Here is a 23,097-nt window from a genome sequence, read left to right as displayed (position 1 = left end):
ACTGGATTAGCTTTTTGCATTTTGTTTGTTTATGGTTTGGCTTTCTTAGTGATTCAGAGTTATCAAATACTTTATAATGAAATTCATGTATGTTTTGTGTTTTGTATTTACAAAATTTTGTGTTCAAGATAATAATAAGCAGTAAAAAAAAAAAAAAAGAAAATTAAAACAATTAACCAAAACCCAAAAACCCCTCCTGATAAATGGTTTAAAGTCAGAAATTTGTCTTAATTATCCTTATAAAGAAATAAGGATGGGAGTAGCTGGTTTCCAATTGATTAGCTGTACTTCTGGGATTGCCCCTGCTGTTTAAAATGACTCTTGCCTTAGGGTGACATAGATCACTGAAATATGCTTCCTAGTAATGCTAGCAAGCCACAAAATCACTAATTAAAACTGAAAATCTATTTTTGTGTGCATAATAACGTAAAGTTTCTTAGCATCCATGCAAGCCTCAAGAACACTTGAACATTCTTTCCTTTGCATCTTTATAGCCCACTATATAGCATCTTTATGGCGTATTCAATGCTTTTTTTTTCTTTTTCCTTTTTAACATATGATACAATTCATAGATTTAGTAAAAAGTTTTACTTCTATATGGATATTTTACCACCTGTATATCTCTCAAAATTTTAAGACTCCATAGTAGATGATAATTAATCACTCTTCCTTCAAGAAGGAGCATATTTAACAGGAGGTGAAGTGAAATGAAACCTCAACCAAATTTCTCTGTCTATAATTCTTCCTCAGACTGGTTAAATAAGTTGACATTCTTCCCTGGGAAAGCTATGGCTTAACAGAAACTGCAGAGAGACCTCAGTGCCTGAAGCACAGAGACTTGGCACTTCTCTTGAGGAAGTGGGGTAATGCTGTTACTAAGGCAACTGGCCCTGCTACACACAGAGAGCTTCATGATTTCTTATTTCTGATAGGAAAAGTTGTGAGATGCTTCAGAAATGCTTTTCATAGAATTCTCAGCACTTCAGAATGGACAAGTAACTTATAGAACCCACTTCTGTAATGTCATTTGATTTGCCAGTACTGTTTGCTTTCCAGCAGATCCATGCCATTAAGATAATTAACTTGCAAAACATTTACAGAAGCATGTGGCAAGATGACCTGCAAGCATGCAAGTGATCAGCAGTGTCAAGTCAAACATAATGGGCTGATCAGTATTTTCCTGTTTGTTACATAAATACATTCATTATTATTATTATTATTATTATGCAGAAATATGCTCTGAGAACGATGATGTTCCCTTGAGATAGAAAAAATCAGCTAGTATTCCACTATGTTTAGACCACTAAAATCTCACAACAAAAAAATTGAATTGGAAACAAATTTGGCATACAGCATTTCTTTTTAGCATGACCACATGCCCATGCTCAGAATAGGGACAGCCATTATTTCACACTTTTGAGTCAGTGTTTTTTGTTACTTTGTAAAGGCACACTGAAGATCATAGTAAGCAAAATTTGCCAGTACATTATCATCTAATATTGACATTCACTTGTTACACAAAAAAAGTGAGTGAATGTATGCAGTAAAGAAAAAGGAAAGGATATCAACTGTGAGTTAGAGAAGCTGGATTTTTCTTGAGTGCATGACATTCTACATGAAGTGGCAAATTCTAAAGCTATGTCGAAAATGATTCAACAGGTCCAAGTTAACTATCTCTAATAGTGAATTGTAATGGCAATTCCTTTTATATTTTGGTGAATGAGTGTTTACAGCTCATGATTGAAGTCTGTTTTTTAGCTTTCCTTAGTTCAAAGATTTATAACTTTCTTGTGTTGAAAATCTAAAGTATTCACATTTGGTGTTGTGGCAAATGCAAAGTAGGCTCTTCTGTTAGACAAAATAGCAAGATACCAAGCACTAGCCTCTTTCAACAGTAAGTCTAGCTTAGTTTACTGATTGTTCTCACTATGTGTCCTTTGAGGTTTTCAGTCGGGTTTGCAGTGCTTGTCAATTCCCTAAAAGAATTTAACAGATACAAAATGGGAATTTAATCCTCAGCTCACACCATCTACGATTGTCCTGACAAAAGATGTTGTGGGAAGAGGTAACCTTTCTAACTCAAGCTCATCTGGTAGCTCTACACAGTCTGATTGAAATATATCACCTGGTTTTATTGTGAAGCATAAAAAATCAGAGCAATAGCATCACATACCAGCTTTTGGCATTTACAATTTTCTTAATTACATATTTGCTAATATAGCGCACATATTCTCAGAATCTTTCTCATAATAATTTGAAAAGATCTAGCTCTATGTTTGAAAAAAAAAATTGGAAAGTTTTTTTAATAGATATAATTATCATCATATCTGCTTATAAATCATTAACAAAACAGAACCTCTATAGGATTTTCTGTCACAGTCTGTTCTATTTAAATTAATTTATTTAATGTTCCTTTCCTTTTCTTCTTTTCTTTTTGTTTTATAGTAGTCAGTGGGAGGGGTCAAGAGATGGATTATCCCTACTAATTCCTCCTCTGCCATTTCCTCATTGCATTAGTTTTAATCTTGTGAACAAAATGGCCGGGCTGAACAAATCCCCACTCTTGATAATGCATCAAGAAATTGACAAAGAGCCAGGATGTCACAGACATATGGCTCAGGTAAGGATACCATTTCTTTAGATCATATACAATTGAAATCTTTCTCAAGCAGTAGGATTTTCATGATTTCCAGAGCAATTTGTAAAGCAAATAAACAGAAAATGATAGAATTATCTTACTTGGCACTAGGTGGCACTCGCTTTTTTTCTTTTCTGGAATCTTTGTGAATTCCACAAGGTTCAAACTTAGTCTTGCACATGAAAAGCTGTAATTGTTGAGGAGCTGCACCTATCTGGGCTACACAGTATAGGAGTTTTAGATGTGATGAACAGAATCACAGACAGGTAAAGTTGGAAGGGGCCACAGTGGCTTGTCCAACCTCCTGCTCAAAAAGAGTCATCCTACAGCATGTGGCACAGGATTATGTCCAGCCAGTTCTTGAATACCTTTAGTGAAGTAAAGTCCACAACCTCTCGGGGAAACCTGTTCCAGTTTTTAGTCACCAAAACAGTAAAGAAGTTCTTCCTCATGTTCAAGTGGAACTTTCTGGGCCCATTGCCTCTCATCCTATTGTTTGGCACAGCCATGAAGAGACTGGATCCATCCTCTTGACACCCTTCCTTTAGAAACTTACAGAAGTTGATAAGGTTCTGTTATGATAGGGTGATTACAGTGATGCCTCTGTCTGAATTAAGGTACTAACAAGACCATATGCCAAAGTCAATAGTTTGGGTTTTATTTAAGAGTAAATGAGACAGACACAGAGAGAGAGGGAGAGGGAGAGAGAAAGAAATAAAGAAAATAAGTGGGGGGAGAGAAAGAGAGTGACAAAGGCAGATTAAGTAGAAAATACACTACTCTGTGCATCCCAATAGCTTCCCATTGATCGTCCCCCAAAAGCATAAAGTTTAATGCATTAGTGTATGCCTGGGCCAGGTGGGAATGCCCACTTCGCAGGGGGCAAGTTTGGCACTGCCTCTTGCGCCAGACTCTGGATGGGTTGCATCACTTTGCATCATGTGCTGTTCTCTGGTGCAAGTCCTCAGGAATGAGTCTGGGGGACACTTCAGGATTATTTGATGGATTATGACAATGCTACGCTACCTGTCATGAGAATGTCCCATGGATGTGGCCTTCTCAGGATGGGGGGTTTTACAGCTGAGCCAGTTTGTGTAAGGAAGGATGGTGTTTACTCTCTGACCAGAGGTTATACCACACACAAAACTCACCTCCTCTCCCCTTGGTTTTGGAGGAGTGCGTGCAAACCTGACGTAAGCAGATGATTGTGTGAGCTGTGACCTCCCCCACCCCTAACCTAGCCAGGGGCAATTTTCTGGACAGCTGTTGGGTTTTGCTTTCTTTTGGATTCATTCTTCCCCCTCAGCCGTGTTTGTTTTTTCCTAGATCCTAGGTGATTGAACAGCATTGTCACCTTTATCTTATCTTGAATTCCCTTACGAAGTTTGACTCAGTCTAAGGCTCCAATCAGGAGACATTTTTGAGGAGGGATAGGCTTCAGCGACAGCAGCTTCTTTTATACATAATTTTGCAATAATGGGCAAAAGTCTTTCATAATAATGTTTAAGCCATGAACCATAACATTTCAGTCTCTGACAGGTTTCCTGTTAGTTATCTCTTCTCAAGGTTGAACATGCTCTGTTTTTTCAGCCTTTTCTCATGAGAGAGATGCTTCCATCCCCTCTGGAGAGTAGAATGCTTCCACTCTCCACTGGACTCCCTCCCAGACCTCCATGTCTTTCTTGTACAGAGGAGCCGAGAACTGAACACAGCAATCTAGATGTGCCCCACCAGGGCACAGTGAAAGAGCAGAATCATCTCCCTTGAGCTGCTGTTAAATGTTATTCCTAATGGACCCCAGGACACCATTGGCCTTGTTGGCCACCAGAGCACTGCTGTCTTGTGGACAGTTTGCTGTCCACCATGATTCCCAGATTCTTCTCTGCAGAGCAGTTTCCCAGCAGATCAGCCCCCTAGCTATTTAAAGATAGTTGAGTCACACAGGCTTTCTGATTTAGTAGAGTGACTAAAAACATACTGAAACCTCAAAACAAAGGTAGATTATGGCAAAATGTAACAGTTTCAATCACAATACCAATGTGATTCCCATTACCAATCTCAACCATATGCTCTGTGTCATGATGCTCAGTGTCCTCAATAGGAAGGAAGAGAAGGGTTGATGCTAGTCCAAGCCTGTTGCTGTCTTAAGATTCATTTGCTGGTTACCTTGTTTTTTGCAGTCTGGGTTGGGCTGAACAATTGTTCACTCTCCAGGTGCTGGTTTGGCTAAACTGGGGGAGCATTCACATTCTTTTAATGAAATCAGGGACAAACATTTATACCACCAGTTCATAGCTGTTTATTTAAAACAAAGGCCTTTGTGTGGCCTGTGTTCCCTCTGTGCTGAGATCAAGTTGAGGTCCCTTGAGATTGTAATGGTCTGTCACACTCTACATTATTCCCAGAGCTTCACTATTGCCCAATACTTCTGAGTCTTACTCTCTTTTACACATTTATTGATCTGCCACAATGTCAGTCTATCAAGGGAACTAAAAAATACAATAAACTGAAATACAGAAATAGTGTATAGAAAAATATAGTGAAATGTTTATAATCATCCAATCAGAGAAAGGTAAAAGCACATTAAAAAAAAGAAAAAAATGCATTATTATTATTCCCTCTTTGAAAACAAAAATTAAGTTAAAAAACTGGATCAAACCAAATATTGATTTCCAAAGTAATATTGAACTTTTAAAGCAATTAAAAAAATAATCAAGATCAGAACAATGAAACTAAGTAATTTGAAATATACAGAGAAAAACTGGGAAAAATGGTCAGTGAGAATTAGAATTAGGAAAAAATAAGTTTTGGAATCTAGAGTTGTGGACTCATATCTGCTTTTGAGATTTGAAATGCTGTAAGTGTATTTCTCTGCTGGTCTGAGCATAAGTGCCTTCTTGGGCTCACTGAGTCCATACTGTCCTTTTTGTCAGGTGCTACTTATTTTTCTATTGGGTGATGGATTAGGTACATTAAGTTTATGGCTTTAAGCAGCAGCTTTGTCCTGTTTATGCTTATAAGAGAAACATCAATCACATTCACCCCATAGCCCTGTAAGTTTTACTCATGTCTCACTAGCTTAGCACAAGTACGATGCAATTTGTAGAGACAGGTATTACTCCCAGTGGTGCCTTCCTACTGTTGTGGTCTTTCCTCACCACCTTGGGAAACCTCACTCTGTGAATGGAATTCTGACATGCAATAGGAAAAGCTAATTTTGACAGCAGCTATTATCTGGAAATTTGTAATTATTTCTTTATTGAATGTCAAAATATTTTTCATTTTTATATGTCTATGAAACTCTGTAATGAAAAGTAATACAGAAACTGTTGGCTATTATAAGATGAACTGCAATGACAGATCATAATTTCGTTATTGCTGTTTACTTTGTGACTCCTAGTGTTGACATACTATCGAAAAATTTTTTTCATATTATCATCTAACAAAAAACTTTACATACCTTTCTGTTTGCCAAGAAAAGACAAAGATACAATCTTTGAAACACTGAGACAATCTTATCTCTAGAAACACAGATCAAACATACAATCTGTGTATTGTATTTTATCTGACAAAATGCTATTTGCATGGCTTGGAAAAAAGAAAAAAGAGCCAACTTCGAAGACATGGGGGGGATCTTTCAGAAAGTGTGTATCTTTTTCATGTGCATGATTATTTTGTATTAAATATTTCATATGTGCTATTGAGCTAAGGTTATGCCCACAGGTCTGGCCTCCTCTAATAAAACAGCTAAATTTACCTTAATTTTATTGTTTTCATTAGAATGGATAGTTAATCTTGATTGACTTCCTGAGTTTATATTTTACTAAGGAATTGTCTTCTGTCAGTAAATCCATTAAAGAGAGAAACTGATAGTTTAGGGACATATTTTTAAAACTCTTACTGATTTTTTTTTTTTTTTTAAACACCTCAAATCAACCAACAACAACCAAAACCCACAAAAATTCCAAGACCCACAAAAAAACTCCCAAAACAAGATCACAAACAACCCCAAAACCAAAAATACACATGTGCATACACAAGCCCAACGAGCTTAATGGAATAAAACAGAATTTGACTTTATCTATTAATAATTTCTTAAACTTAGCCTGATAACCTTTTGAATTGTAGAGCCAGTACCCATCTGTTTTCTTTAGTTTCCATGATGCCCAAATATTTTCTGGGCTTCTAGTATATAAATAATTTTGAAAAAATGTTCATGCAAGTTTTCCTATTCTTTATACACTCAAGTTTTTTGATGTCAATCTTTAATACAACATGTGTTCCACTTCAGCCTTACAGGGTCTATGCAATAACAGCACATAAAGCCACGTGGACAGTTGAAAATTATTTCATAGGAAAGATGGATGATCATTTGCTATGATTTATAAGCACCTGTGTTCTATTCTGTTAACCTTGGCTCATTTTTTTTCAGAAAATGCCAGTATATTGTCCAGTTGTTAATTTTGTGTTCAGCATCATTTCTCACAAATTCCTCACTTTATACTGTTTTCAGGATGGCTAATACCTTGAGACAGATGTGTAGCCTCTCTGCAGAGTGCCACCTACACCTTAAAAAGGAAGTTCTTACCAGCTTCATTTTCCCATTCTTGGTTAACAGAGGCACTTGGAAGGGAAGCCCATTACTCCTTCCTGAGGTGACTTCTTGCCTTGCTGGAGTAGAAACTGGAGACTTCATGGGATTCAAGTCACTGCCCATGGTATGTCATTTGAGAAGGGCACAAATGGTATTTCATCCCGTGGTACACATCCGCTTTTACTAAAACGGTGGTTTGTTATGTAACAAATAGTCAGTCTACAGAATGAGTTTGGTGCTTAGGGATCTGAGGCCAGGACACTTAAAGTCATTTATAAATATTGTAGTGATACTCCTTTCTGACTGCTTGTGTAAAAGTATGCTCCTCACATTGCTGCATTCCACCCCTGGATGTGCAACCTCAAGGCAAGTGGAACCCCTGCCACTCTTATCCTATATATTTAGATATACAAACCCATGTAAGAATCTTCTGTTGTAATTCATTTGATAATTATGGAGGGAAAAAGTAAGGAATTAAAAATAAGTACAACAGTACTTTTGATTAAAATGTGGTAGACAAAAATTGTGGAGCGCTGGCTGACTGCATACAGATGTTGGAAATCATCACAACTAGATTGCAAGGAGGAAAGCAAAATGGGACATTTAAGCAGCCTCACTTAACAACATGCAAATCCCAAAGACTGAATGCAACCTAATGTAGATACTGTAGGCAGAAAAGGTATCAGCACATTGTAAGATCAAAGCACTGTATGATTACAAACATTCTGTAAAAATACATATTTTTTTTCTAATTAAATAGAAATTTAGTGATTTTTAATCATATTTTTTAAACAGCAAGAATTAGGGAGTTCAGTATTAAAGGTATAAATTATCTATTCTTTATATAAGGAACTGAGTTTTCAAAACAAATAGTTTTTAAAATATTGAGGAGTTTAAAGAAAAGCAAAGAAAATATACCAGAAAAACCTAAAAAAGCAGAAACAGGGAGGAAATAATGGCAACACTATTATAAAAAACCTAAACCAATCAAAAAAACCTCTAAAAGCCAAACAAACAAAAAATGCCAAAGCCAAAAATTGTTAAAATATAATCAACTTTGTTTATAAAAATTAATGTTGTATTTACAGGTTATCTGAATTCGTTAACACAGTGTTCAGATGAAAATATATTAATATTTTCTCATAAATTGTCTATTCTGTCTGCATCTTTATAACCTGTAATAGCAAGTACTGTTAAGAAAGCTTTTCAACGTTTGACATTTTATTTAAAAGGTGTTGCTAGAAGGTAACCAGGTAAACAGCACAATAAAGACGAAGATATAAAAGACTGTTCTGGTAAACACATCGGGTTAAATCTACAATTCTTTCAAGGTTAAGAATACTCACACTATCTCAACAGTGGGTTGGGAACTAGTCTGTTTATGTATATTTGTGTGTGCTGTATTCATAGAGAATAAATTTGTATGTAGCATGTAAATAAAATGCAGCTATTTGGAAGCATAGTGGTTTTCAACTTGAGCATTCACATTTCTGAAGACACATGAGAAGACAGGGGAAGAATTAAGTGGCTTTCATTTGTGTTAGACTTATATTCTAGCAACTTACTTCATTCCAAAGATGACTATGATTGAAATAAATCAGACCAAATCTTTGATAAAACAGAACATTCCAGAATCAGTGATCATTAGGTCTAAAAAATTCTGGTGGGTGTTACTATACTAGCTAAAGGATGCATAGCTGCTTTTTTTTTACAGAGGTTCAGTATTATCCAATTTTTTCAAGAGCAAAAGCAAATTCTCCAAATAGAAGCCCTTTCAAAATGCAACAGTAAAGGATTTGGAAGAACCTGGGATAGTTTATGAAGTTAATAAAAGTAAGTCAGAAGTATTCTGACAACATCATCATTAAATACAAAGTGATCATCAGACTTTTGAACATAGAGTAAAAATGGAAATAAAGAAACAAGGTTAAATATTTCCTTTTAGCGTTGGACCCTGTCTTTGTCACTGAAAGATGGCACCTTCTTTTTAACACTCAAAAAACCCCAAAAAACACCCTGCAATTGCAAAAGTTAAACTGACTTTAGAAATGTAATCTAGAACCTATAAAACTGAATTTCAAATGAAGATAAAGGTATTATGCTGAGTATAAACTAAGTTACAAGATAATACTTTTCTCTATCAACCCATTTTGTAAACATAAATCTTCATTATTATATATAAAATACAGAATTTTATATAAATTAAACTTGTTAAAAACCGATTACAGCAAAGGCCTAAGTAAAATTTATGATATCATATAGTTATTGCTTCAAAAGGTTTAAAAACAATAGCATCATTCCCTCATATGAAAACCACTGCCAGAATGACTTCCAGTACCTTCAATTAAGGGACTCTGCTCACATTGATAAGATTTAACTCACCAGTCCCTGGAAACTGACATTCAGCTAACTTGAAGCTCAGTGAGAAGTTGCTTACCTTTGTCAAAGGTTCCACACAACTGTGTCCGATTCTGTTCAGTTGACAGTGAATTAAAACTGCATGTCCTTCAAGAATTCTGCTTACTACTGTGTTTTGATTCTCCCTGTTTCCATGTCAGTTAAAAAGAGAAAAGAAAATTGTTGGCCCTCATTTAGAGATGAAGATATTCTTGAGTCAATACAGAGAGGTGAAATAATGAAAGACTAAAATCTCTCAAATCTGAATCTTATTGGGAAATGCCTGTTAAATCATTTTTATGATTTTAAACATATATATATATATATATATATATATATATATATATATATATATATAAAATATATAATATATATAAAACATATATATATATGTTTTATATATATATAAAAACATATATATAAAACATATATATATGTTTTATATATATATAAATATATATATAATATATAATATATAAATATATATAAAAATATATATAAAATATATATTAAATAAATAAATAAATAAATAAATAAATAAATATATATATATATATATATATATATAAAATTAAAAATATGTTGTGCCATTGAAAGATTTTTGGATATTTTAGTGACTTAAATGATCCTGATTTTTTCTGCTTTGTCACATTGGTAATGTCTGCCCCAGAGTTTTAAGTACTACTGAGAAGTATTACAATTTATGGACTCAAACTTGTTTTTCCTTTTGTTGTTCTTCTTGCTTTGTTTTCCTGCATATAATATTTTGTTTGTTTGTTTGCTTTTTTTTTGCTGTAGAAGGCAGGTGTTTCCAAAAGGTATGAGTCTAATGAGAAAGCTACAATTCAACATTTTTCTCTAGTTTACAGTTATGTCATTCTTTGAATAGTTAGGCTATGTTAACATAGCTTTAATGCATTGCATTCATCAAACTTTTAGTTAAAAGTGAACATTTTTCTTTTAAAAGAACGGTATGTTATTTTCCTGTAACCCGGAAAGACATTTTGTCGACTCTGAAAAGAACACAGAGATTATTTACAACACCTGTGTTGACATGGGATATATGCTATAGGTGTGGCACTTTGGTACTAGTTAGGGATAGTGTTGAAATACATCCATCTATGATAAGAACTGGAGTTACCCCTGGAAATTATAATTTAAGAGGTGGTATAGTATTTACTGCTTTGTGAGAGAAAAAGATAGCAGAATTTAATAGAAAGATGCATTCAGGCAATAAATGAAGATGTTAAGGAAATCTTGCAGCAGATGAAGTTATTATTCACCTGACTGCTTTCTTCCTTCCAGATCAATGGAGATGCCATCAGACTACCAAACAGCTATTTTAAGTGCTGTAGATAAAATATTTTAGAGAGTTCAGAAATATTCTTTCCTATCATACTGACATGATATGATTTTTTATTAAATCCTTTGGCTAGCTAAAGATGAATATATACAATGGAAAATCTTGGTAAGGTCTCCAAGTTTTATATCACTTTAAGAAAACTCTGTTGACATTTGACAATTTGAAAGTAAATCCTAATGGATATTATCTACTAGTTATCACGTGGACAGTTCTGTTTCAAGGCAGGAACAGTTTGTTATCTGCCGAGTTTCATTTCATGATTTCTACCTCAGGAAAGATAACAATAATTTAGAGGATCTGTCTAGATTATAGGACTAATCTCTTTGTCTTGCATTTCAATTGGTCTTCCTACTCTGAACAGCTACTGAAAGCTGTTGTTACAATTCTGTCTCATTCTTCTTCTGTCTGAAATTGTGAGTGGCTTGATGGCCTGTTGAATGATGATATCTCCCTTCACCACTGAACTTCTGCTTTTGTTACCATTATTCTTCTAGTTTGCTTGTTCTCCTAAAATTTGAAATACTCTTTATTTCGATGAGTCTTTGTGTTGTTCACAAAAAAAAAATAAAGAAAAGAAAAAAGAGAAAGAAAGGAGTTAGTTTAACCCTATACCATGTCTTCAGTATATTAATATTAGAGGGAAAAATGGGATAAGAGAAAGAACAAGGTTATTTTATTAAATTTGAAAAATTATTGATATTTTTCACAATTAACTTCTGGGTATCTGTTTTGCCAATATAGCCACTCTATTTTAGATATTTACTCTTCTGATCACAATGTCAATTAAATGGTAGAGGATGCTACTTTGATTTAAGAAATATTTACATACTCAGGTTATCTTACCATATCAAGATATGTTTTCTTACCTTATCAACAAAAAACAGATAAACATTTAATATCTCTATAATGGAAAACCTTACAGCAATGTTTTTCATGCTCCTTAGATATTCTTTTGATAGGGTATAAAGAAATTTATACTGTTTCTATTTCCCCCATAATCTTTTTCTTTCCTCCAATGTCTTCTTTCAATTTTCTATCACAAAATGTATGTATAAATATGATATCTGACTTTAGCACTTTCTTCAAAATAAACTATCAACACAGAATGAATAAGGAAAATAAGTTATTAGTTGCATTAGAATACTGGAGGAATAATTCAGAATGAAATAGGACTTTTATTTAAACAATAAAGTATTTGAAAATCTGACCTATATGCAATGCATTATTGTCACTCAGTAAACAAGTGCCACAGAATCTGTATTGAGTGAAAAAAGACAAATCTAGATATGCTTTCAGGGACTTCTCTTTTCAACTACTCTGAGAAAGAGATATCCAAGAAGCCACTCCTGTTTTTTCCATTTTTTTAATCAATCTTTGCCTTATGATGGGATTCATTCATGTTATATGTACATTGCATAGTACTTAATGTCTCTTAGCAAGATAAACTCAAATAAATACTGCAAGTCATGAAGTTAAAGTGCATCTGTTGAAGCGAAATTGCATGTTTCTAGTAAGCATTATATTCTAAACATATGCTTACTTCAACATGAAGATGAATATTTGTGACTCTTTATGTTGCATGCTCTGTCATATCTGACACTATGCTTTTTAGTGATATCTGTTGATGTAGAATCAGGAAAAACTTAACATTATTGGGTTCTAATGCATTAAGAGTTAGAAGCAACAAACAAGTCTTTCACAAATTTTACAAACTAATTATACCAGTACAGACTGGGCAGTCAGGAAAAAAGCTCAACAGAAATCAAGATACTTTTTTCTTAAATATTTGGTTCTGTTTTGATTTCTGTTTTATTAGTTGGCAATTATCTGAATTATTTGTCAGTAACAGGCCAATGATTATTGTAAGTGACCACCAATTTGTATAAACAGGAGTTGTGATGATATGTAAAATCATCAGTCTCCTGTGAACACTTACAAGAACAAATATTTTTTTCTAAGCCCACCTGTAGACCATACATTTTTATGAATGCTCACTCCTCAAATACTTCTTTATTAATTCTTGTATGGTCATCTAGAAATGTGTGCTTGGCTATGTAACTTGCAAAGGCATCCCAACAAAGTAGACAGTTTTACATAAGAAATGTCTTATTATAAGCAATTTATATTAATAAGCAGAACAAAGTGTGATTTGCTACTAAAAATACAGAAACTTGGAGGAAAGTCTTTATTTTGTAGTCATTTCACTGCTAAACAATATTATACAGCTGTTTGAAATAGAAGATATTTTCAAATAAGTTAATTTAATTTAGCTGTCATGTTCTTACTGGAGATCTGCAAATTATTTAAGAAAGTAAAATACTGAATTATTTGATAGACTTTTGTTTTAAATATACAACAAAGCAGCTTGTTTACAGGGGTTGAAAACCTTATGCAGCTTCTGCTAGTTAAGAAAACTTTACATCCATTGAGACAGTTAAATGGATGACATTTTTCTCCAGTAAGAACTAAAACATTTTATGTTAAACTTGGTAAATTTACAAGTATTAGTAACTGTGAGATGTTAATGTCATGTACATATTTGTATGCACACCTTATTCAGTTTTTCAGGTGTTTGAACACAGGTTTTGTATAGCTGATGAGCAAGTTTGTTTGTAAGAATTATGCTTTGTATTGATAAAAGCAATATTTTTCTTGACTTCAGAATAAATTTTCTTTTATCAATTGTATTGCAATTGTATCCAGTTACTCAAATCTTTTTTAATGACACTCAATAACCTTTCTTCCTAACAGCAGTAAACAAAGATGGATTCAAGTGAAGAAAAGTGGAACTTTTTGTTTCTTTTAGGAAAGGAAAATAAAACCATTTTCTTATGTCTTAGCTAAAGATTTACTCCCTGAACTGTAGTGCTACAGTGCTGCTGCCTTCTAATTCCATAGCTGTGAGTGTGGAAAAAATAATAATACGATTCTTTTTTTTCGCCTGTTCTTTCTGATATTGTATTTCTGGCATTGATTACTGTCATGGTTTTGAGCCCAGCTGGAGATAAAACACCACCCAGCTGCCAAATTTTTTCATGCTGCATATTTGAGTCAGTTCTGATTCCAGTATTTCTGTCCTTGTTCAGTTTTATCAGAATTCATTCTTCACTGATGCAAGTGCAACAATCAGAAGGATGTCAGGTTCAGATCCCCAGAACATTTTTAGTTAGGACTGATGCCCTAAGGTGTTCAGTGAGGTGATACACATGTAGACACCATAGAAAAGGTAGTACACAGGGTTAGATATTAACATAACACAATTTAATTCATTGCCTATTTTCACTCAAAATCAAATCCCCTTGAGGCACACACTGGACTTTCCTATCCTTCTGCATTACCCACTAAGCGCACCCAGGTTCTCGAGCGAAAGCAGTCCCTTTTGCTGAGGCAGACTGTTTTCTCAGCATGATTTTAATATGCACTACAGGAACTTTATCCCCTTGTACAGTATGTAAAAATTTTGACTGGTCAGAGTCAGCCTTATTGGCAGATATTTGAGTAGCCAGGTGGCATTTGCGAAGTGTGCATCCCAAAGTTTGAAAGTCCCACCAGCCATTTTTCTCTTTCATGTTCAGTCTTTAATGTGCCGTCTATAATGTCTATTACACCACTGGATATTCCCAGAGGCTGATGCACAATAGGGAATGTGATATATCCACCCAATGCCGTGATCTCTGGCCCACAGCTCCACAAAGTTGTTTCAGAAATGTGTTCCATTGCCTGATTCAACTCTTTCTGGAGTACTGTGTCATGGTAAGACTTGCTTTCCCAGTCCCAAGACAGTGTTTCATGCAGTGTGACTGGGAACAGGAGTTTTCCAGCTGTCCTGTGGTTGATTTCACCATCGCAAGCATATGGATCTTGCCACACAGGTTTGGAGGAGAGTGATATAGTCAACCTGCCAGGCTTCCCCATAGTTATATTTCAGCCATCATCCTTCATTCCACAGAGGCTTGACCTGCTTGGCCTGATTGATCACAAAGGACGTTCCACATTCAAAGGGTTCATGGTTATGTCCACCCCTTGATCATGAGCCCGTCCATATGTTGCTCCTCTCCCCAGATGTTCTGAAGTGTCATGGGTCCACTGAGCTAGAATTTGCCCTTCTGCTGGCAATCCAGATCCACCTGAGCTGCTTCAACCCTAGTAGCCTGATCCACCTGCGGGGCATTTTGATGCTCTTCTGTGGCCTGACTCTTGGGTACGTGATGCATGATGTACCTGCCTAACTACATTTTCCACCCAGGCAACAATACCTTACCACAATGCAGCAGCCAGATGGGTCTACCCTGTTGCTGCCAGCTACTCTGCTTCCATTGCTACAACTTCTCCATAGATTTTCCACCATCCAGGAATCAGTGAAAAATATTGGCCATTTCTCTCATTCAGAAATATCTAAGGCTAAATGGATGGCTTTCACCTCTGCAAACTGACTTGATTCACCTTGTCCTTCAGCAGTTTCTGCGTCTTGTGGTAGGGGACTCCATACAGCTGCTTTCCATCTCTGATGTTTTCCCTCAAAACAGCAGGATCCGTCAGTAAATAAGACATATTTCTGCTCATTTTCTGTTATTACATAGTGCGATCTCTTCAGCATGTAATACTGTCTCCTCTTGTGACATTCTGAAATCTTGGTCTCCTGTCTGCTCCATGATTACTTCTAAGACTCCTGGACAGTTGGGGTTTCCTATACAAGCTAATTGCGTGATCATTGCAACCCACTTTCTCCATATAGTATATGCTGCATGATGTGTAGAGGACATCCTTTCATTGAACATCCAACTCACTAAAAACAGGTAACCAGGGTGCCAGGAGGAGCTGTGCTTCAGTACAAATCACCTTCAAAGAGAATTGGACACCTTCATATCCTGTCAGGATCTCCTTTTCAGGGGAAGTATAGTATGTTCCAGATTCTCTCTATGTCTGACTCCAAAAATGTAGAGGTCAACCTTGAGTCTCCCCTGATGCTTTTTTCCAGAGGCTTCAGTTTAGGGCCATTCTTCCCAGGTGCAGTATAAAGCATGTTTTTTTTATATATTGCACTGTTTGGACTGGCCCATGGGCTATAATATGAACTTTCTCCTGCTTGATTTGGTCAAAGGCTCAGAACCCACTTTGAAATCATTCTTCTGGGTCACTAGAAAGTGCTTACAATCAGACTTTAATCTGGAATGCAACTTCTTCAAAAGCCTAAAACACGTAAAAGAAGCTTGTGTTTCTTTCTTGTTGGTGGGTGGGGACATTTCCCACCCACCCATTGACATTAATAATGTCCATTAGGATCTGATGATGTCCATCATGCTAACATTTCATTCCTAAAAATCTGGATCTGCTGTGCAGGTCCCTTTACCTTACTCAGTTTTATGGCAAAATCAGACTCTTTTTTTTTTTCTTTTTTTTTCTTTTTTTTTTTAATTTTTTTTTAATTTTTTTTTCCCACATAGTAAAATCAAGAATATATTGCAGATGTTCCAGAGCTTCAACTTTTTTCTGTACAATCTGGATCAGTCCATGGCAGATGGTACAGCTATTTTTCCACCCCTAGGGCAGTCAGTTCTAGGTACACTGGACACACCTCCAAGTGAAAGCAGTCTGTGGCCTGCACTCTGCTGCCAGAGAGACTGAGAAAAACGCATCAGCAATGCCAGTGGTGGCACCACTTTTCTGCCTTTGACTCCTTCTCATACTCAAGTGCTATGTCTCATATAGCAGCACTCAGAGGTGATGTGACACCATTCAGGGCAGAAAACTTTACTCAACCTCCGTTCTGTTAGACTTTCTGTATGGGGCTGTAGACTGGCCTATATGGGATTGTTAAAGTGTGAGTGAGTCCTGCTGATTACTCCTTGGCTTTCCAGTTGACAAATTAGTTTATAGATGGGAATTACAGGTTTTGCTTGGTGTTCTATTGCCCCCAAAGCTCTGTTGTTGTAGCAATTGGCACCTGCTGTTCCTCAGCCTTCAGCAATCCCACAACAAAAAGGTTATCTGAAAAACCAAGCAATGTAGACAACTATTTAATTTACTCCATCTCCTAGGCAACTATACCAAAAGCCCATCACTACCCTTTTGGGTCCCTGAAATATCCTCTCCTGAGATAAGCTATGCCAAGAATGTGTGGAATCTCTGGTCCAGACAAAACAGGGTGGTTTTGCCATTCATTCCTAATCAGAGTAATCTCAGCTGTTTGGATCCCCCTGTCACTCCAGCAATACAGATGAATTCTACATAGCTTGGTGGCATTAGGGCACACTGGGCACCAGAGTCTACTACAGCCTTAAGCTCCTGTGGGGCTGCTGTGCCAGGCCATTGAATCCACACAGTCCAGTAGACCCAGTTATGCCTCTCTTCCACCTGGCTGGAAGCAGGACCCCTCTAACACTGATCACAATGTTCCCTCCTAACATCTTATAGAAATGGACTAGAACTTCTCTCCTTAGAGACAGTAGTATGATCAGACCTTCCAGTCTATCTGGAAAATTTACCACTGGAGAATAGAGCAAAACATTGGCTAGGGAAAAAACCCATTTGTAGACATTGTTTCCTGCAATTTCCACACCCATAAATTCAAGGTGGGTTGTCCATCCCACTTCCTCATATCCTCTCCATGGTCCCACAAGTAAAAAGCCACAGGGTACCCTGTGATGTGTATCTTCTATATCCTCTCTCTTGCACCAAAGGTCATCTGCTGTCAGTTGTTGAAATATAGGCCCGTACTGGTGGGGAGCAGGACATATCCTCTCTGAATTGCTGGAACTCATGAGTCAGTTTATCTGTCAGTTTATCTATCAGTTTCCCCACAGCCACAATGATGGAGACAGAAATACTCTCTTCATATTCCCAGAATTGCCAAATCATATCACTGACTGTTGGTGGTGCATCACCTTTCCAAAAAATTGTTGCCAAGGGGTTGGCATGTACTGCTGGTGCACTCTACAAATTTCCTCCACAAAGTTTATTGATACAAAAGGTCATCTGAATCTGGGGAGCTGCACATTTTCTGGGTCAAAATTTCATTTCTTTCTCACATTTCATTTCCCTCAGTTATTGAATTCCTGTCTTTATTGTGGTCCATTTACCTGAGTTACATGAAACATCATCTGTATAGGAACACCTTTCCCTCACACTTGATAAGAGTCTCCTCCAGCGACTAAGGACTTGTGTCTTTTTTCCCTATATTTTTGTCAGTGCCTGGTTCCTCAGCAAGTGATCCCAGCTGCCTGGCTTCCTTACCCTCTAACTCCACATTTTTCTCTCCATTGTCCCAGCACTGGGGACAGGCAGTAAAATGCTCACATGGATGGCTGAAATCTTTTCTTGGCTCCTAGAGCTCACTCAGAGATAGGGATTGAGATGTGGTTGTCTCTTCCGTCTCCTCTTCCAGTTCCACTGATGGCCTTGAGGATGGCCCTGAAAACCACGCTTGTGATGGTTTTGCTTCTTCCTCCTCTTTGCTCTCCCTCTTCTCCTTGACTGTTTTTGTGAAAGCTTTTTTACCAGGTGACCTTCATGTACTTTTCTGTGTCTCTGCAGGCCCCGCTGCCAGCGGCACCTGTAGATTTTGTTTCAGCAGTTTTGGTGGCAGTGCCCATCGCTGGCGTTGGAGCAGCCTCAGTGTCTGTCACGGTGGTGGGACCAGCTGCAGGCCCTGCTGTCATCTCATTGTCAGCTTCACAGACCCTCCTGAGGCCACTGAGCAGTGTTGAACACGGCTCAATAAGGCTGGCCAGGCCCCAACACTTTGCAGTGATTTGGGTCCTCTCTGGGATACAGGGTTACAGCACACTTAAAAGAAGTATTTCACCAGTGTTCCTAGATTCTTTATTTGTTCAAGGGATAATGGATTTGGAATTTCAAGGTGTTATCTCCAAGTCCTTCATCAAGTTGAATGACTTGTTATAGAATAACTTTCTGGATTTGGTTGTGAAAATGTAAAAACTTCTTTATTTATCATAAGTATTTTTTAGTCTGTTTGATGATTTTAATGTTAACCATCTTATTTGCTGAAAATGAACTGCTAATATCTAACAGAACAAATAAATTAAGAACTTTTTGACCTTAAGGATCATGAAGTGAAGACAGTATGATATAGAGTAATGAGAACAAGTGATATATTATCATCTCTATGATATATTATCATCTCATTACTCTATGATATAGAGTAATGAGAAAAAGTGATATATTATCATCTCTTGCCTGAAACTATACATATTGTTTCTTCTGTTTACATTTATTCTGTGGAAACACACTAACATATAGAAAGCATTTTGCCTGTTATTTAATAAAGTGTAATATTAAAGATAGTTTTAAATATTCACTTCTTGCCAACATTTTTTTACTTACTTAGAAAATTTCATTTACAGTAATAGCAACTCTACTTTTACTTCAAGCAATTTCATATTAATTGATTGCAAATTCTCAGCTGGTGAAGAAAACTGAACTCTGGGAGTCTCCACTATCAGGACAACTCTGCAGATGTGTTAGAGAGTCTTTTTTCCCAACCCGGCTGTTGAAGAAGGAGTCAGAAGTCTTTGGCTGTCATTCTCAAGGTTGTTTATTAATTGTTATCTAAAACATTTTCTGTCTGGCCTGCCACAATCTGTTCAGCAGGTCAGCCAAAGGCACACTCCCCTCCCACGAGGCTGGTGCTATCTTTTATACTAAAAACTACGTGTACTTACAATTCTGTTCCAATACCTATCACCTATGTTAGACAGTCAGCTTCTATTCTGAACCAATCTCAAAGTGCCAACATCACCCAAATCATGGAGGCTAGGAAGAAGAAGAAAGAAGGACAAAGCATGCCTTGACTCCTCCATCTTGGAGCCTCAGACCCCCATGCACAAAGTCCCAAACTCCCATGTACAAAATCCTAAAATTTTTCCCTTCACCCTGTGATCACTACTATTGTGCTATCTAAGCTTTTGTGTCTTGTAATTCTTCATACAAAGTTGGTAATTTGCTCCATGGGCTAAGATCGAGATCCCACGTGTCTTTGGCTGCATGCCAGGGTTTCAGAGCCCCCCCCCCCCCCCCCCCCCCCCCCCCCCACCAGAGGCTCTGGCCATCCAGGGCACCCAGAGGGGTGTCCTGGGTTCCGAAACTGAACTACAACAGCAATGGCTACAGTTATTAATTCATTTTTTAATACTATAAAGAAAAAAAAATGACTTCATGGATTAAATAACTGAAATTTATGCATTTTAGAATGCCTGAGAAGTTCATTAGGTTTCCATGTCAATATACTCAAGCAGCATGGGATTGAATCCTGTGTGGGATTGATTCCTGTGATGTTTTAAACTTTTCCATTCCTTCTTTACTTAGTTCTAAAAAACTTTCAGTGGGAGACATCAGAACCCTTAATCCAATTTTGAATATATACCAAAACATACACCATAATTTGTCTCAAGGATTGAAATTCAACTTTGACAATAACTTTCACAGATCATTCAGCTTCTGACAGGTATCTCTCAAACACCTGGAGGGCTTTAATCAAGTTCTATTCTCAAGAAAATAATTTCACACAGGAAAAATTATGAAGTTTTGTTATATATTTTGAAATAAATTTTATTACAGCCTCATGGGAACACTTAATGAACACCAGTTAAATATTGCAGAACTGAAATACTATTAGTTTTCAAGAAGTTGATCATATAGGCTAATATTCACTTAAAGCCACGCAGAATTTTAGCACTGGAAACAGGAAATGAGATAACTAATGAGGTAGCTAATGAGGTCACTAGCATCAGAAATAGTAACTCAAATTCAGCTATTGACTGGTTGAATATCTGAACATTGATGTACAGCACAGGCAGGTGTTAAGGCACATCAGGGAACAGCACTTAAGACAGTGTAACATGCTCTAGAATAGTTTCTGCATGAACAATTACTGAGATTCTGTAACCCACATTTAGGATAAAGTTTGCTTTTTGAGACCAAGACAGATTTGACCTCAAAAGATTAGTCAGCATAGGTAAGCAGTGAATCATTAAAATACTCTGCCCAGGGGAAATAGTTTACTGACAGTCTTTATAATAAATCTTTTCTGAAATTCAGTAAACAGTGTCCATACACTCAATCTATCTAATTTTCCCTTTGCTGTTGACTTCAAAATCTGTGTGAAATCCCACAGAGTCATAGAATCATGGAATTATTACCTTCAGTATCAATGAGTCCAGCTGTTAAAGTAGCATGGACATGTTGCCACTAAACCGCATTCCCAAGTGCCACAAACACGCTTTTATAACACATTCCTGAGCAATTTATTGTCTGACCAGACTTTCAGAGAAGTCTTACTAGGGCATCTAAACCCTTCCTGGCAGAAATTGAGGCTATTTTCTTCTGTCCTGTCGTTTGTTGCCAGTGAGAAATGAATGATCCCCACTTGGCTTCATCCTCCTTTCAGGAAGTTGTAGAGAGGCACCTCAGAACTTCCTCTTCTCTAGGCTAAACAGCTCCAGCTCCTTGGGCTGCTCTTCACAGGTCTTGTGCTCCAGATCCTTCAAATACTCCACTACCCTTCTCTGGACAGGTTTCAGCACCTCAATGTCCTTCCTGAATTTTGGGGCCGAGAACTGGACACAGGATTTGAGGAACAAACATCCCTGCCAGGTACGGGAGGATGACTACTTGTCCTGCTGGTCACACTGATTTTCTTGATATTCCTGATCCAAGCCAGAGTACTATCTGCCTTTTTGGCCATCTAGGCACACTGCTGGCTCATGCTAAGCTGGCTGCCCACTGGCACCCCCAGGTCTTTTTTCACTAAGCAGCTTTCAGTCTATAGTCCCAATACTCCTCCTCATACAGCCTAAAATAGGTGTACAAAATATAGTTTTTATAATAAATTAGTTTTCATAGTAATTTGTGAAAATGCAAACATTAGATTTTGGTTTTGCTTAATTTTGTTTTTATTTTCATGACCCGAGTATACTACTGTATGGTATTATTTTTAAGGGATCTGTATGGTCTTATTTTTAAGGGAACAATAGCAAAGCATGAAACAGAGGATGCTTAGAGAAATTTTCATAGACTATTTGGAAAACTAATGTTTTCCTTAAAAGATTAATTTTATCTCTAAAGTGTATGTAGTATGTGTAATAGGGATGTCTAAGGAATTATGTCTAAGGAATTATATGGAGATGGTTTTCCTTGGATATTAAATGACAGGGAAGTTGTTTCAGAGAAACAGAATGTAGGAATAGACAAGATAAAGCCTGGAATTTGCAATTTAATCCTGTACGATAATTTGGGCAAGGACAGCTAGGTATGTCTGAATCTTTGTAGTATAGAATGACAAGTGATACAAAATGAGAAATATTATATCTACAAAGACAAAATAATTGTTCCATTCACTCATTTCTGGGCAACGCAGCTTTGTGCAAGACTTTATTTCCACTTATGACAGCTTTAAACTGGCATGCCTCATACCTGGCATATACTTGTATTCTAGACACTGATCAGAAATCACTCCTAATTTCCTAGCTCTAAAAAACTTTCAGAGATTAAAAAAAGGCTTTATTAACACCTGCTATCAGAAAAAAAAATTTTATCATCCACTAAGACTACATGTTTTGCAGACTACTCATATTCAGTAAATTCTCATTTTCTTCCAATGAAGACCTGAAATATTGTCAGCAAACCCCACAGAAAAGCTCTTTTTCTCTGTGCTCTCCAGAGCTTTTCACCTTCCTCTGACACAGGAACCCTTCTGCAGCCAAGCTGACCATGCAAGTGAGCAGGAGGAGAGAGGGCAGCTGCTGGGTTTCGTATCAGGAGTTGCTGCTAAGGCACAAAGGAAGGCCCAGCTTCCCATGCCAAGAGATGGTTCCAGACGGCCCCAGGCACACAGCTGGAACAGGCGGGAGAAGCAGAACATGGTGAGGTTCGGTGGGCAGGCTGCGAGGGCAGGCAGAAAGCTGCGAGGGCAGGCCAGGCACCACCCCCGGGGCTGCACAGAGGGACAGAGGTGTGTCCTGGGGGAACTTGGCTGCAAGGCATGGGGCATTTCTTGAGACTCCATAACTCCTGAAACAGCGTCACTCAGGGAGTCTCATGGGTTAATACCACATTCTTCAGGCTTAGGAAGAATTCATATTCACCCCC

Source organism: Motacilla alba, chromosome Z (genome assembly GCF_015832195.1).
Source record: "Motacilla alba alba isolate MOTALB_02 chromosome Z, Motacilla_alba_V1.0_pri, whole genome shotgun sequence".
Lineage (NCBI taxonomy): Eukaryota > Metazoa > Chordata > Aves > Passeriformes > Motacillidae > Motacilla > Motacilla alba.
The sequence above is the reverse complement of the archived record's forward strand: the minus strand, read 5'-3'. Positions refer to the sequence as shown.